The sequence below is a fragment of the Bubalus kerabau genome, chromosome 15 (assembly GCF_029407905.1).
Source record: "Bubalus kerabau isolate K-KA32 ecotype Philippines breed swamp buffalo chromosome 15, PCC_UOA_SB_1v2, whole genome shotgun sequence".
NCBI lineage: Eukaryota > Metazoa > Chordata > Mammalia > Artiodactyla > Bovidae > Bubalus > Bubalus kerabau.
The window spans coordinates 16,948,328-16,963,921 of record NC_073638.1 but is presented as its reverse complement, the minus strand read 5'-3'; the positions used below and the strand labels follow the sequence as shown (position 1 = coordinate 16,963,921).

The window sequence follows — 15,594 nt, the reverse complement described above, 5'->3', positions numbered from 1 at the left end:
TGGCAACACCAACTCAACGGACATGGGTTTGGGTGGACTCCGGGAGTTGGTGATGGACAGGGAGGCCTGGCGTGCTGCGGTTCATGGGGTCGCAAAGAGTTGGACATGACTGAGTGACTGTACTGACTGACTGACTGACTGACTATACATTATAGTGTATATATGTCAGTCCCAGTCTGTCAGTTCATCCTACCCACCCTTTCTGCCCTATATCCAATAGGTTTTGGATCATCTTGTTTTCATTTTCATTTGCCTCTAGGTATTTTTTTGATTATCTCTTTAATTTCTTCACTGATCCATTGGTTGTTTATTATCAGATTGTTTAGCCTCCACATATTTTTGTTTTTTTATAGGTTTTTTTTTCTTGTAGTTGAGTTCTAATTTCATAACATTTGGGTCAGAAAAGATGTTTGATTGATTTAAATTTTCTTAAATATTCTGAGACTTGTGGCCCAGCATGTGATCAACTCTGTGTATACTTGAGAAGAATGTGTATCCTACTGTTTTTGGATGGAATGCTCTATAAATGTGAATTAAATCCTTCTGGTTTACTTTGTCATTTAAGGTCTGTTTTTCCTTATTGATTTTCTGTCTGGATGATCTGTCTGTTGATGACAGTGAGGTGTTAAATTCCACCACTATTATTGTGTAGAGTTGATTTCTCCTTTTATGGTGGTAAGTTGAGATTCTTCTTGATGGGTGCGTATGTATTTAAAATTGCTATAGGTTCTTCTTGGATTGATCTCATCATCATGATGTAATGTCCTTCTTCATCTCTTGTAACAGTCTTTATTTTCAAGTCTATTTCATCTAATATGAGTATTGCTATTCCAGTTTTCTTTTGATTTCCATTTTGATGGTATATCTTTTTCCATCCTTTCACTTTCAGTTGGTATGTGTACCTAGATCTGAATTGGTTCTCTTGTAGACAGCATTTTTATGAACATTGTTTTATATATATATATATTTTTTCAGTCAGTCTTCATCTATTTGTCAGATCGTATAATCTATTTACATTTCAGGTGATTATTGATATGCATATTCTTATTGCCATTTTGTTAATTGTTTGTGATTTCTTTTTGTAGGTGTTTTTTTCCCTTTTTGTGTTCTCTCCTCTTGATATTTGATGACCAACTTCAGTATTGTGTGTGGATTCCTTTTTCTTTTTTGTGTATATCTATTGTAGAATTTCAGTTTGTACTTACCCTGAGGTTTTGATATAGCAGTCTATATACAAAAAAGACTGTTTTAAGTTGTTGGTCTTTTAATATCAAATGCATTTCCAATATCTTGCATTTGTTCTCTCTTCACAACTTCTGGTTTTGATATCATATTTGCGTGTTGATACCTTTACTGTATGTTTGCCTTTGCCAGTGAGTTTTTCCATTTATAATTTTCTTATTTCTAGTTATGTCCTTTTCTTTTCAGCCTAGAGAAGTTCCTGTAGCATTTATTTCATAGTGATTCTGTTGGTGCTGAATTCTCTTAGCTTTTGCTTGTCTGTAAAGCTTTTGATTTCTCCATCAAATCTGAATGAAAGCCTTGCTGGGTAGAGTATTCTTGGTTGTAGGTTCTTCCTTTTTGTCATTTTAAATATATTGTAAAACTACCTTCTGGTTTGCAGAATTTCTACTGAGAAATGAGCTGACAGCCTTATGGACATTCTTTTGTTCGTTATTGGTTGTCTCCCCTGGTTGATTTCAATATTTTTCTTTGCCTTTAATTTTTGTCAATTTGATTACGATGTGTCTCAGCATGTTCCTCCTTGGTTTTATCCTGCTTGGAATTTGGAAAACTGTTTCCTTTCCTGTGTTAGGAAAATTTTCAGCTCTTCAACTATTTTCTGAGGTCCTTTTTCTTTCTCTTCTCTTTCTATAATCTCTATAATGCAAATGCTGGTTCATTTAATGTTGTCCCCCCATCTCTCTTACACTGTCTTAATTTCTTTTCATTCTTCATTCTGTTTCACAGCAGTGATTTCCACTATTGTCCCCTAGGTTAACATTTGTTCATTTTTTTTTTTACTGTGATTAAAAACACATACAAAATTTACTATCTGATCCATTTTAAGTGTACAGTTCAGTAGTGTTGCATATATTTGCATGATTGTAAAATAGATCTCCATAACTTTTTCATATTGCACATTTGAAAATCGATACCCATTAAAAACAGTTCTTCCTGTCCCCCCTCTTCCAAGCCTAAACCCATTCTACTTTCTGTTTCTATGATTTTGACTTCTTGAGGTATCTCATGTAAGTAGAATCATATAATATGTGTCCTCTTTTTTTCCCCCAAACATTAAACTTTTTATTTTGTATTGGGATATATAGCCAGTTAATGGTGCTGTGTTAGTTTCAGGTGAACAGCAAAGGGACTCAGCCATACATGTATTTGTCCTCTTGTAACTGGATTATTTCACTTAGCATAATGTCCTCAAATTTATCTATGTTACATCATGTGACAGAATTTCTTTCCTTTTCCAGGCTGCATTCTATGTATATACTACACTTTATCCATTTATCTTTTGATGGACATTTGAGTTGACTCTACTTCTTGGCTATTATAAATAATGCTACTTTAAGTTTAGATATGCAAATATTTCTTTGAGGTCCTGCTTTCAATTCTTTTGGATATCTACCCAGAAGTGGGATTGCTGAGTCATATAGTAGATTTATTTTCTGTTTTTTGAGGTACTCTTATACTGTTTTCCATAGCAGTTATACCATTTTACAATCTTATCATCAGGATTGAAGCAAGGGTTCCAATTTCTCCACATGCCCACCAATATTTATTACTTTTTCATTTTGTTTAATAGCAGCTGTCTTAATGGTGTGGAGGTAATATCTCATTGTGCTTTGAGTTTGTATCTCTCTGACAGTTAGTGATGTTGAGTATATTTTTGTATGCTTATTCACCATTTGTATATCATATTTGGAAAAATGTTTTTTTCAAGTCCTTTGCTGATTTTTAAAAATTAATTTATTTTTTATTGAAAGATAATTGCTTTAGAGCCATTGCTGATTTTTAAATTGAGTTAGTTCTTTTTGTTGAGTTGTTCAGTTCAGTTCAGTTGCTCAGTTGTGTCCGACTCTTTGCGACCCCATGAATCACAGCACACCAGGCCTCCCTATCCATCACCAACTCCTGGAGTTCACCCAAATTCATGTCCATTGAGTTGGTGATGCCATCCAGCCATCTCATCATCTGTTGTTTATTTACTTTTAATTAAATTATTTTAATTGGAGGATAATTTCTTTACATATTGTGGTGGTTTTTGCCATACACTGACATGAATCTGCCATGGGTACACATGTGTTCCCCCATCCTGAGCCCCCCTTCCATCTCCCTCCCTACCCCATCCCTCTGCATTGTCCCAGAGCACCAGCTTTGAGTGCCCTGCTTTATGCATAGAACTTGTATTGGTCATCTATTTCACATATAGTAATATACATGTTTCAATGCTATTCTCTCAAATCATCCCACCCTTGCCTTCTCCCACAGAGTCCAAAAGTCTGTGCTTTGCATCTGTGTTTCTTTTGCTGCCTTGCATATAGGATCATCATTACCATCTTTCTAAATTCCATATATATGTGTTAATATATTGTATTGGTGTTTCTCTTTCTGACTTACTATACTCTGTTTAATATTCTCCGGTTTCATCCACCTCATTAGAACTGACTTAATTGTGTTCTCTTTTATAGCTGAGTAGTATTCCATTGTGTATATGTACTATAACTTCCTTATCCATTCATCTGTGGATGGACATCTGGGTTGCTTCCATGTCCTAGCTATTGTAAACAGTGCTGCAGTGAACATTGGGGTTCATGTTTCTCTTTCAGTTCTGGTTTCCTTGATGTGTATGCCCAGCAGTAGGATTGCTGGGTTGTATGGCAGTTCTATTTCCAGTTTTTAAAGGAATCGCCACACTGTTCTCCACAGTGGGTGTACCAGTTTGCATTCCCACCAACAGTGTAAGAGGGTTCCCTTTTTTCCACACCCTTTCCACATTTATTGTACGTAGACTTTTTTTTTTTTTTTTTGACTTTTTGATGGCGGCCATCCTGAGTGGCATGAGATGAGGCCTCATTGTGGTTTTGATTTGCATTTGTCTAATAATGAGTGATGCTGAGCATCTTTTCATGTGTTTAGTAGCCATCTGTATGTCTTCTTTGGAGAAATGTCTGTTTAGTTTTTTGACCCACTTTTTGCTTGGGTGTTAATTTTTCTGGTATTGAGTTGCATGAGCTGCTTTTATATTTTGGAGATTAATTCTTTGTCAGTTGTTTCGTTTGCTATTATTTTCTCCCATTCTGAAGACTGCCTTTTCACCTTGCTTATAGTTACCTTCATTATGCAAAATCTTTTAAATTTAATTCAATTCAGTTCAGTTCAATTGCTCAGTCATGTCCACTCTGCAACCCCATGGACTGCAGCATGCCAGGCTTCCCTGTCCATCATCAACTCCTGAAGCTTGCTCAAACTCATATCCATCGAGTCAGTGATGCCATCCAACCATCTCATCCCCTGGTGTCCCTTTCTCCTCCTGCCTTCAATCTTTCCCAACATCAGTGTCTTTTCCAATGAGTCAGTTCTTCGCATCAGTGGCCAAAGTATTGGAGTTTCAGCTTTAGCGTCAGTCCTTTCAATGAATATTCTGGACTGATTTCCTTTAGCTCATTGATTTAATTAAAGTTTAATTTGGGTCCCACCTGTTTATTTTTGTTTTTATTTCCACTACTCTGGGAGGTGGGTCATAGAGGATCTTGCTGTGATTTATGTCAGTGAATGTTCTGCCTATGTTTTCCTCTAAGAGTTTAATAGTTTCTGGTGTTACATTTAGAGCTTAATCCATTTTGAGTTTATTTTTGCATATAGTGTTAGAAAGTGTTCTAGTTTCTTTCCTTGACACGTGGTTGACCAGTTTTCCCGGCACTTGTTAAAGAGACTGTCTTTTCTCCATTGTATGTTTGTAATAAACTGTGCTTAGCTGCCACAAAGTAGGAGGGAATGCCTTAACCATACACATGTTGTCAGGCCTGAGAGCCTCTTCCATCCTTGTCAAGGGGAGTGCTAACCTTCTCTCCTTTCATACAACATTCTTCTGGGGTTTTTATCTTGTGCCTTCATCTGGGACATATTCTTCTGCCATCTCATTTTATCTAGCTTTCTGTGTTTGCATATTCCATTCCACAAGCTTCAGGATTGTAGTTCTTCTAGCTTCTGCTCCTCGCCCCCTGGTCAATGAGGCTGTCTAGAGATTTGTGCAAGCTTCCTCATGTGAGAGACTTACACCCACTCTCTGGTGGGTGGATCTGGGTTTTGTCCATCTAGTGAGTAGGGCTGTGTCTGGGTCTGTGTTTTTTATCAAGCAGTTGTTTATTCATGGAGACTTTAAGCAGTCTGTCTGCTGATGAGTGGGGCTGTGTTCTAGTCTGATTGAATGTTTGGTCTGAGGCTTCCCAGCACTGGAGTCTACAGGTGGTTTGATGGAGCCACCATCTTATCCACAAAGGCTCCCTTTTCTACACATTAAAATGGCAGAAAACCTCACCCAAAGAGTTACTGGTACCTCAATCCAAATGGAACATAATTCATAATTTCATGATTATAAACTTATAGACATTTACTTCTGTGATTGGATAATTTGTTAAGAAATCGCTGGTATACCTACTTATATGGAAAGGCCATAAAAATTGTGGGTGATTTTCTTCACTCCAGTAGTTGAAGTTGCTTTTCTTGAATGGAAGGCAATGGGCCAGGAATACTTGGAACACTAGTTTTACATCAGAATCACTTAGATAAACAATTCCAAATAAACATGCCAGAACATCACCTAGGCCTAGTGAATCAGAATCCTTTAGGGACAGGGCCTAGGTATATATTGTTTTTAAAAACTCCCAGGTGATTCTAAAGTACACAGCTGATTAAGAGTCAGACACATAGGAGATAAGCCAAGTTATGTAAAAGCATGAACTGTAGCTCACTTGTTTTTTATATTCTTGCAATAAAATTATAAAATTTGTTTGTTGCCCAAGGCTAAACCTCCTAAACAGGCCTATTGTGGATATATTATGATGTGGTTACCGCCTTTCTTTGCCTGAGTGAAACTAGTATTTTTCTAGCAAAACAGCAAGAGTAATAGCCATTCCACAGAGAGAAGCAATTATTGCTATTGTTTACCATTAACATTTATTAGGCTGTGGTAGGCATGGTAAGGCCACAGGAGACTGGGCCAATGCATTTACAAAGGAACATGATGTGTTAGAAAAAGGTGGGGGCAAAGCTATAAAGCAAAACATTTTTTTTAGAATAAGGTTCTTTGTGCCAGGACTTATTCAGAACATTTTACTTGTATCATCTTATTTCATCATCATGACGGTTGTGAAGGTGAGGTCTTTTATTATCCCATATTAAAGAACCTGAAGTACAGAGAGATCAAGATCAGACCTGGCAAGATTCCAGGTCATTTATCTATGGAGTCCACATGTGACCTACTATATGATATTGTCTTTCAAAATCATACTATTTGACTGCTATTTGATAAGATAAAAGAAAAAGTGCAAGTTTTTAAAAATTGTTAGCCAAAGCAGTGCCATATTTAATGGCAGTTTGGAGTATGTTTTAGAGAAGCAGAAGAAAAGAATAAATATCACTGTATACCAAGATGTTGTGTTCTCTCACCCATGCACAGTAAAGCCAGTCTGAGACCAAATTGTGGTGAAAGAAAGTACAGCATTTATCGTAAAGTGGTAGACAGGGAGTCCAGGGCAGCTAATGCTCAAAATATCTGAACTTCCTGAGGGGTTTAAGGAATGCATATTTAAAGACAAGGTGACGGGGGTGGGGGGTTCACAAGGTATGTAATCAGATCATGTACAATTCTGACTGGTTGATGGTGAGGTAACAGGGCCATGTCACAAGGGTTAACGTTATCAGTTTGGGGACTTGTGTAGGTCTGCGGGCTGTTAGCACAGAGTCAGACACGACTGAAGTGACTTAGCAGCAGCAGCAGCAGCGGGCTGTTATGTGCTCCTGGTCATCAAATAGTTAACTTCCATTTCATGGAGTTTTTGTATCTGTAAAACAATTTAGGAAATGTGCATCAGGTACTGTTATCTATGTATTTCAGAAAGGAACTAAGGATTCTGTGACTGCCATGTAGCTAACTTATGTTTAAATTTTTACCAGTTCTCCTTGCCCAGCTACTACATATTGACATCCTTTTATTAGAACAGATATATAGTGAAATATGAGCTTCCCAGGTGGCTCAGTGGTAAAGAATTTGCCTACCAATGTAGGAGATGCATGTTTGATCTCTGCGTCAGGAAGATCCCTGGAAGAAGGAAATGGCAACCCACTCCTGTGTTTTTGCCTGGGAAATCCCATGGACAGAGCAGCCTGATGAGTACAGTCTGAGGGGTCACAAAAGAGGCATGAATTAGCAACTAAAACAACAACAAACAAGATCACTAAATATGAGCAGAGAAAGGGGGCCAGGCTAAATGGCAGGAAACCATACATCTTGTAAACAACAGGAGTCTTTTGGCAAACAAAGAAAAGCAGAAACCTCGGACTGACAGGAAGCCATACACCTTGAGGAGATAGGTGTCCTGGAGGTAGACAAAGATATGTGGGAAAATGCAGGAATTTTCATCATCTTAATGTAACCCTTTGCTTACTCTCTTATTAAAATCGAATTATCCTTGCGGATAAATGGTACCCATCATGCACTGATGCTGTAACACTTCTGATCAAGGCTTTTGTTGTTGTTCTTCAGTCATTAAGTTGTGTCCGACTCTTTGTGACCTCATGGACTGCAACTTGCCAGGCTTCCCTGTCCTTCACTATCTCAGAGAGTTTGCTCAAATTGATGTCCAATGAGTCTATGTAACTAGCCTATCTAGTTAGATGCTATCTAACTATCTCATCCTCTGCCACCCCCTTCTCCTTTTGCCTTCAATCTTTCCCAGCATCAGGGTCTTTTCCAATGAGTCAGCTCTTCACATCAGGTGGCCAAAGTATTGGAGTGTCAGCTCCAGCATCAGTCCTTCCAATGAATATTCAGGATTGATTTCCTTTGGGATTGATTGGTTTGATCTCCTTGCTGTCCAAGGGTAAATAAGGACAAAAATCCTTCCCCTCTTTGGGAAGATAGAGCTGAGATGAAAATCAAGAAATATGACCCCCAAACCATCCCTCCCCAATGAATAATTTGCCCATTCATTTTTACACCCCCATATACTGGACATGGAACAACAGACTGGTTCCAAATAGGAAAAGGAGTATGTCAAGGCTGTATATTGTCACCCTGCTTATTTAACTTATATGCAGAGTACATCATGAGAAACGCTGGGCTGGAAGAAGCACAAGCTGGAATCAAGATTGCTGGGAGAAATATCAATTACCTCAGATATGCAGATGACACCACCCTTATGGCAGAAAGTGAAGAGGAACTCAAACGCCTCTTGATGAAAGTGAAAGAGGAGAGTGAAAAAGTTGGCTTAAAGCTCAACATTCAGAAAATGAAGATCATGGCATCTGGTCCCATCACCTCATGGGAAATAGATGGGGAAACAGGTGGAAACACTGTCAGACTTTATTTTGGGGGGGATCCAAAATCACTACAGATGGTGACTGCAGCCATGAAATTAAAAGACGCTTACTCCCTGGAAGAAAAGTTATGACCAACCTAGATAGCATATTGAAAAGCAGAGACATTACTTTCCCAACAAAGGTCCATCTAGTCAACGCTATGGTTTTTCCAGTGATCATGGATGGATGTGAGAGATGGACTGTGAAGAAAGCTGAGCACCAAAGAATTGATGCTTTTGAACTGTGGTGTTGGAGAAGAGTCCTGAGAGTCCCTTGGACTGCAAGGAGATCCAACCAGTCCATTCTGAAGGAGATCAGCCCTGGGATTTCTTTGGAAGGAATGATGCTCAGGCTGAAAACTCCAGTACTTTGGCCACCTCATGTGACGAGTTAACTCATAGGAAAAGACTCTGATGCTGGGAGGGATTGGCGGCAGGAGGAGAAGGGGGCGACAGAGGATGAGATGGCTGGATGGCATCACTGACTCAATGGACGTGAGTCTGAGTGAACTCCAGGATTTGGTGATGGACAGGGAGGCCTGGCATGCTGTGATTCATGGTGTCACAAAGAGTCAGACACGACCGAGTGACTGAACTGTACTGATATAACTAGTTAGCCAAAGAAGTTCATGGTAGCTACTCACGTGAGTCTGCCCACTCTTCCCTTTTGAGTGTAATAAAGTGCTTAATAAATCCTTGCTTTGTTTTCTTGATCTCCATGTTTTGTCTCTGAATCCTTTCTGTGCTGAGACAAGAACTCACTCTTCAGTAGCACTTTCAACCATTAATTGTTGAGACAGGCTTTTGTAAGTCAGGGGAAGACTGGGAGACTGTAGCCTTTCTACAACAAGAGGCAGGCAGAGGACATAGAAGGAAGGGTCTGTCCCAGAAAGCCCACGTAGGGTCCTGCTTGGTTACATAGAGACCATACATACCTACTTCTTCTATTACTCCTCTTGGTTTCCTTATTTCCTATTGTATTTTCCATTTCTTCTTCCTGTATCATTTTTCCTTCTCCAATGTTGAGTCTGTTAATCTACAGATATCACTCACATAAATTTCTTAGTGATTTTGAGAACCCTTGGTTATGAATAGGCAGAGGGGTGAAAAAAACAAACATTATGCCAGCAAAGAAGTAGTAGTAAGAAGTAAGAGGTAAAAACATCATTGAAAGGGAAAAATGAAAAGAATCAGAGATGTATCTAAGGTTAGCAGAGATAGAGGTGTCATAGATAACTCTCCTAAAAATTAGAACACTAATTAGGCTGGAGGAAAGGGAGGTTGTCACACATTTGAAATGACTGAACTGAATGAAGGGTATGAAAGAGGTATGTGGTTAGAAGCAAACAACATAGCGGTCTTTATTTCACTTCTGCAAAAATGGAGAGTGAGGGTAAAGGGAAGCACAGTTCTTGCACTAGGATGCAATTCAATTAATAAGACTCTTCCCACCTAATGATAAGAAATTACAAAATCATGTCAAAGTGAAAAGGACCTTTGAAATAATTGAGTCAGGTGACTCAAAAAAATTTAGTCACAGAACTCTTGAAACCAAGCAGGACCCAGTACAGCCCACACAGATTTTTTTAAAAAAGGCTTTCCATGTCTCCTGTTTCTTGTTTGTAGGAATGTTTCAACCTCTTAGAGCTTCCTTGAGTTCCAAAGGCAGATTCAAACAGTTATGAGTTAGGGGAGTAAGGGGTTTAAGGGATTACAGAAACGAAGGAAAGACAGTCAAGAAAACTAGTGCAGCCATGAGGCAGGGTCCTGGTTCCTCCTCAAGGGATATACATGAAAACCTGATACACTTCTGAGTTCTCCTATAGGGACTAAGGCCCCCACCCAGGGGGAGGATGATAACTTCTGGCTGAGCATAAGCACAAGGACCCCAGACCAGTTGGAACCAGAGGCTGTGATTGGGATTTCAGGGACACCACCCTGTTACTTTACCACCCATCACTCAGAGGAAGGTCAGACTTCATCTGAAATTTTGCCTGAAAGAACTCAGTCATGGAGAGTTTGGGTTGTTAGACCATTAGCACCCACCCACCTCTCCGATCTCCTTGATTTATTGGCCCTTGCAATAAGTCTTTCTCTGCTCCAGATTCTGATGCTTTGGTTTGTTTGGCCTCATGGTTTCTTGAACTTGGGTTCAACAACGTTCTTACAAATGAAACTTCAACTCTGAACTCCAAAATGTAAAACCAACAAAAGTGAATCTGCTCTCAATAAAGTGGACCAGTGTCCCTTTCCTCTTCACACTCGCATTGTGCATGATGGCTACCTGAGGCATGTTTAAGAAACCGTAAGTCTTAAAGAAGCATAATTTAAAAATTAACAGTGTTACACAAAACTGGGTTCACCTATTGTTATGTGTCAAGCCAAAAGACACAACTAAGCCAAAGATTAGGAGAAGGAAATATTTATTATTACTTGCAGCAAGTAAGGAGAATACCAGGGATCTTCCCAAAGCAGGGTCTCTCAGAACAACAAAACAACTTCCTCAGAACAACTGGGGAAGTTTTAAGCTTATAGTACATGCATATTCATGAAGGGGCAGAAAGAACTGAAGTGCAGAAAAGTGACAAGATTTGCCAGAATTAAATACTTGTGTTTCTATGCAGGGTGCTTCTCTGTTGTACCATGCTGCCTTTAAATCAGCAGTAGAATGAGTCAGCAAATATATATTAGTACTACTTATGTGCAGTACTTAACCCTGGATGCCAGAGTGTAAGATACAAAAGTATAAGCTGTGGGCTTCAAAGAGTTTATAGATTGATTAAGACAAATTGAATTAACAATGTAAAATTTGAATAGTTGAAAGAAACCAGGAGATGGGGCCTACCTGACCACACTAAGAGGTGTAAATCAGATGCCCCTCCATCTCTGTGACCTGAAGGCTTGGCTTGTTCTCCCAGTGGGAGCCTTTTGAGCGCACCTGTAGACCCAAAGCAGCTGTTGTCCCAGTGGCGTCCCCCAACAGGGATTTGAAAGCCTCTGTAAGGCTCCTACCTGCTGCTCAGTATCAGGTTTAGTCTGGGAGCCCTTTGAAAGTGCTTCCTGTCCATTACTTCTGAATCCATGTCCTGGGAACAAATTTGCTTTCTATGAGAAGGGAGACCCTGCTTTGCTTTCAGGAGTTCTCCAAAGGAGATCACTTTGCTTGTAAACTCTTCAAGCCTTTTACCTCCTGGTGGACTTCCTCGTGTGGCTTTTCAGGTGGCACTAGTGGTAAAGAACCTGACTGCCAATTCAGGAGATGCTAGAGACAGGGGTTCAATCCCTGGGTCAGGAAGGGACTTCCTGGTGAAGATGCCTGCTGGGAATTCTAAGGTTTGCCTGCTGTTGGATCTCTCTTCCTTTTGCCACTGTTTTGTGATGACTTTGCTACCTTCTGTTGCTTGCATGTCACTTACAAGTCTGTCCTGTTTTCTGAATATACTGTTTTCGAGCAACACTGGTGGACTGATGTTTAGTTTCTATGTGCAGTTCTGTACCTTCCCCTGGGGTTTAAGCAGACCCTGCCAACAGTGGTTGAAGAGATCCTGACTCTTCTTGCTGGTGGCTTCTCCTGTTTTTAGCTGCTGCTAGACTACCAAATAAGCAGGGTGACAATATACAGCCTTGATGTACTCCTTTTACTATTTTTGTCACCCTGCTTATTTAACTTATATGCAGAGCACATCATGAGAAATGCTGGGCTGGAAAGCACAAGATGGAATCAAAATTGCCAGGAGAAATATCAATAACCTCAGATATGCAGATGATACCACCTTTATGGTGGAAAGTGAAGAGGAACTAAAGAGCCTCTTGATGAAAGTGAAAGTGGAGAGTGAAAAAGTTGGCTTAAAGCTCAACATTCAGAAAACGAAGATCATGGCCTCTGGTCCCATCACTTCATGGGAAATAGATGGGGAAACAGTGTCAGACTTTATTTTTTGGGGCTCCAAAATCACTGCAGATGGTGACTGCAGCCATGAAATTAAAAGACGCTTACTCCTTGGAAGGAAAGTTATGACCAACTTAGATAGCATATTCAAAAGCAGAGACATTACTTTGCCAACAAATGTCCTTCTAGTCAAGGTTATGGTTTTTCCAATAGTCATGTATGGATGTGAGCGTTGGACTGTGAAGAAAGCTGAACACTAAAGAATTGATGCTTTTGAACTGTAGGGTTGGAGAAGACTCTTGAGAGTCCCTTGGACTGCAAGGAGATCCAACCAGTCCATTCTAAAGGAGATCAGCCCTGGGTGTTCTTTGGAAGGAATGATGCTAAAGCTGAAACTCCAGTACTTTGGCCACCTCATGCGAAGAGCTGACTCATTGGAAAAGACTCTGATGCTGGGAGGGATTGGGGGCAGGAGAAGAAGGGGATGACAGAGGATGAGATGGCTGGATGGCATCACCAATTCAATGGACGTGAGTTTGAGTGAACTCTGGGAGTTGGTGATAGACAGGGAGGCCTGGCATGCTGTAATTCATGGAGACACGGCTGAGCAACTGTACTGAACTGAACTGAGACTACCAAATGTGTTTTATCCTTACCTGAGTACATGTGTATCTTTTAGGGCTTTACACCCACTAGGGAGTTGGAGAGTTGCCTTTGACAACCTAACTTGCAAAGAATAACATGAGTGGACTCTGAGTCTCACCTGTGCCTTCCAGGCCTTGACTTTACCCTGGAAACAATATGCTCTGTGCTTAGTTGCTCAGCCAAGTCTGACTCTTTGCAACCCCATGGACTCTAGCCCACCAGGCTCCTCTGTCCATGGGGATTTTCCAGACAAGAATACTGGAGTGGATTGCCATGCCTTCCTCCTAACCCAGGGATCGAACCCAGGTTTCCCACATTGCAAGCAGATTCTTTACCATCTGAGCCACCAGGGAAGTCCAAAAATGCTGGAGTGAGTAGCTTATCCCTTCTGCAGGGGATCTTCCCAATCCAGGGATAGAACCAGGTTCTCCTGCATTGCAGGTAGATTCTTTACCAGCTGAGCTACCTGGGAAGCCCAACAATATGGTCTAGGGCATTTAAACCAGCAGTTGCTGAAAGAGAATTCTGCTGTGAGGTCTTACATGCCTTTCTTACTGAGGAGGACCAACTCTTGAAGACTCAGCAAATGGGACATCTCATCACAGTGAAGCCTACTTCCTGGATGATTTGACATATGAGGAGGAAGTTACAGAAATCCTGTCTAGCTATTTGATGTTGACTTACTGTTTTCTAGCTTTTGGGGGCCTAGAATCTAATCATGAACTCTTTTACCAGTCACATGAAAATAAGGCTGAAGATCATTTGCCTCAGGGGGTAAGCAACTTGCTGTGTGATGCCCATAATGGCATTTATGGATAGGCTCTGACAAAGTTGTAGGGAGGAAAACAGCAATAGTGTGAGAGAGGAGTAGTAAAACAGTGTTTGAATCCTAGGCTGGATGTCTTTCTCCAAGAGAAATTGAGGTGTATCACAGCTGAGAAGTGCTCAAGCCCCAGCTGTTTACAGCAGACCTATGTCAGTTGTAGCAGTCAGACTTTTGCAGTCACACACCCAGTATACACCAAGGGTGGAGACGGCTCAGCTCCACATTAAAGGACTTAAGTTCTCTCCTGTCAGGGCTGCTTTATGTATCCTCCTCTGATACCTATACATAACTTGAAACTGTGGCAAGTTCTCAGTTCATGAACTGCTGAAGGCTAGCTTGAAGGATTTGGGCATTACCTTGCTAGCATGCAAAATGAGCGTAATCATATGGTAGTTGGAACATTCTTTAGCATTTGACATTCTTTGGGATTGGAACGAAAACTGACCTTTTCCAGTCCTGTGGTCACTGCTGAGTTTTCCAAATTTGCTGACATATTGAGTGCAGCACTTCCACAGCATCATCTTTAGGATTTGAAACAGCTCAGCTGGGCTTCCAATACCTCCACTACTTTGTTCATGGTAATGTTTCCTAAAGATCACTTGACTTCACACTCCAGGATGTCTAGTTCTAGGTGAGTGGCCAACACCATCATGATTATCCAGGTCATTAAAACCTTTTTTGTATAGTCCTGTGTATTCTTGACACTTCTTAATCTTTTCTGCTTTGTTAACTCCTCATCATTTCTGTCCTTTGTTGTGTCCATCCTTGAATGAAATATTTCCTTGATATCTCCAGTTTTGTTGAAGAGATCTTTAGTCTTCCCATTCTATTGTTTTCCTCTATTTCTTTGCATTGTTTTAGAAGGCCTTCTTATCTCTCCTTGCTGGTCTCTGGAACCCTGCATTCAGTTGGGTATATCTTTTCCTTTCTCCCTTGCCTTACGTTTCTCTTCTTTTCTCAGCTATTTGTAAAGTCTCCTCAGACAACCACTTTGCCTTCTTGCATTTCTTTTTCTTTGGAATGGTTTTGGTCACTGCCTCTGGTACAATGTTATGAACTTCTGTCCATAGTTCTTCGGGCACTCTGTCTACCAGATCTAATCCCTTGAATCTATTCATTACCTCCACTGTATAATCATAAGGGATTTGATTTAGGTCATACCTGAATGTCCTTGTGGTTTTCCCTACTTTCTTCAATTTAAGCCTGAATTTTGCAATAAGGAGCTCATGATCTGAGCCACAGTCAGTTCCTGGTCTTGTTTTTGCTCACTGTATATAGGGCTTCTCCATATTTGGATGCAAAGAACTAAATCAATCTGATTTTGATATTGACCATCTGTTGATGTCCATATGTAGAGTCATCTCTTGTGTTGTTGGAAAGGGGTGTTTTTTATGTCCGGTGTATTCTCTTGTTAAAACTCTGTTAGCCTTTTGTACTGCTTAATTATGGACAGGTAAGGCCAAATTTTCCTTTTATTCTGGGTATCTCTTGACTTTCTACATTTGCATTCCAATCCCCTGTGATGAAAAGGACATCTTTTTTGTGGTGTTAGTTCTAGAAGATCTTGTAGGTCTTCACAGAACCGGTCAACTTCAGCTTCTTCAGTATCAGTTGTTGGGGCATAGACTTGGATTACTGTGGTG

At 40.2% G+C, this 15,594-nt stretch overlaps 1 non-coding gene across 1 annotated transcript; it reads right to left on the bottom strand.

Moving 5' to 3' along the window:
• Positions 1–4,971: 4,971 nt before the first annotated feature.
• LOC129629363 (U6atac minor spliceosomal RNA) lies at positions 4,972–5,097 on the bottom strand. Its single transcript, XR_008703197.1, has one exon. It is a non-coding gene; the product is annotated as a U6atac minor spliceosomal RNA (small nuclear RNA).
• Positions 5,098–15,594: the final 10,497 nt, after the last annotated feature.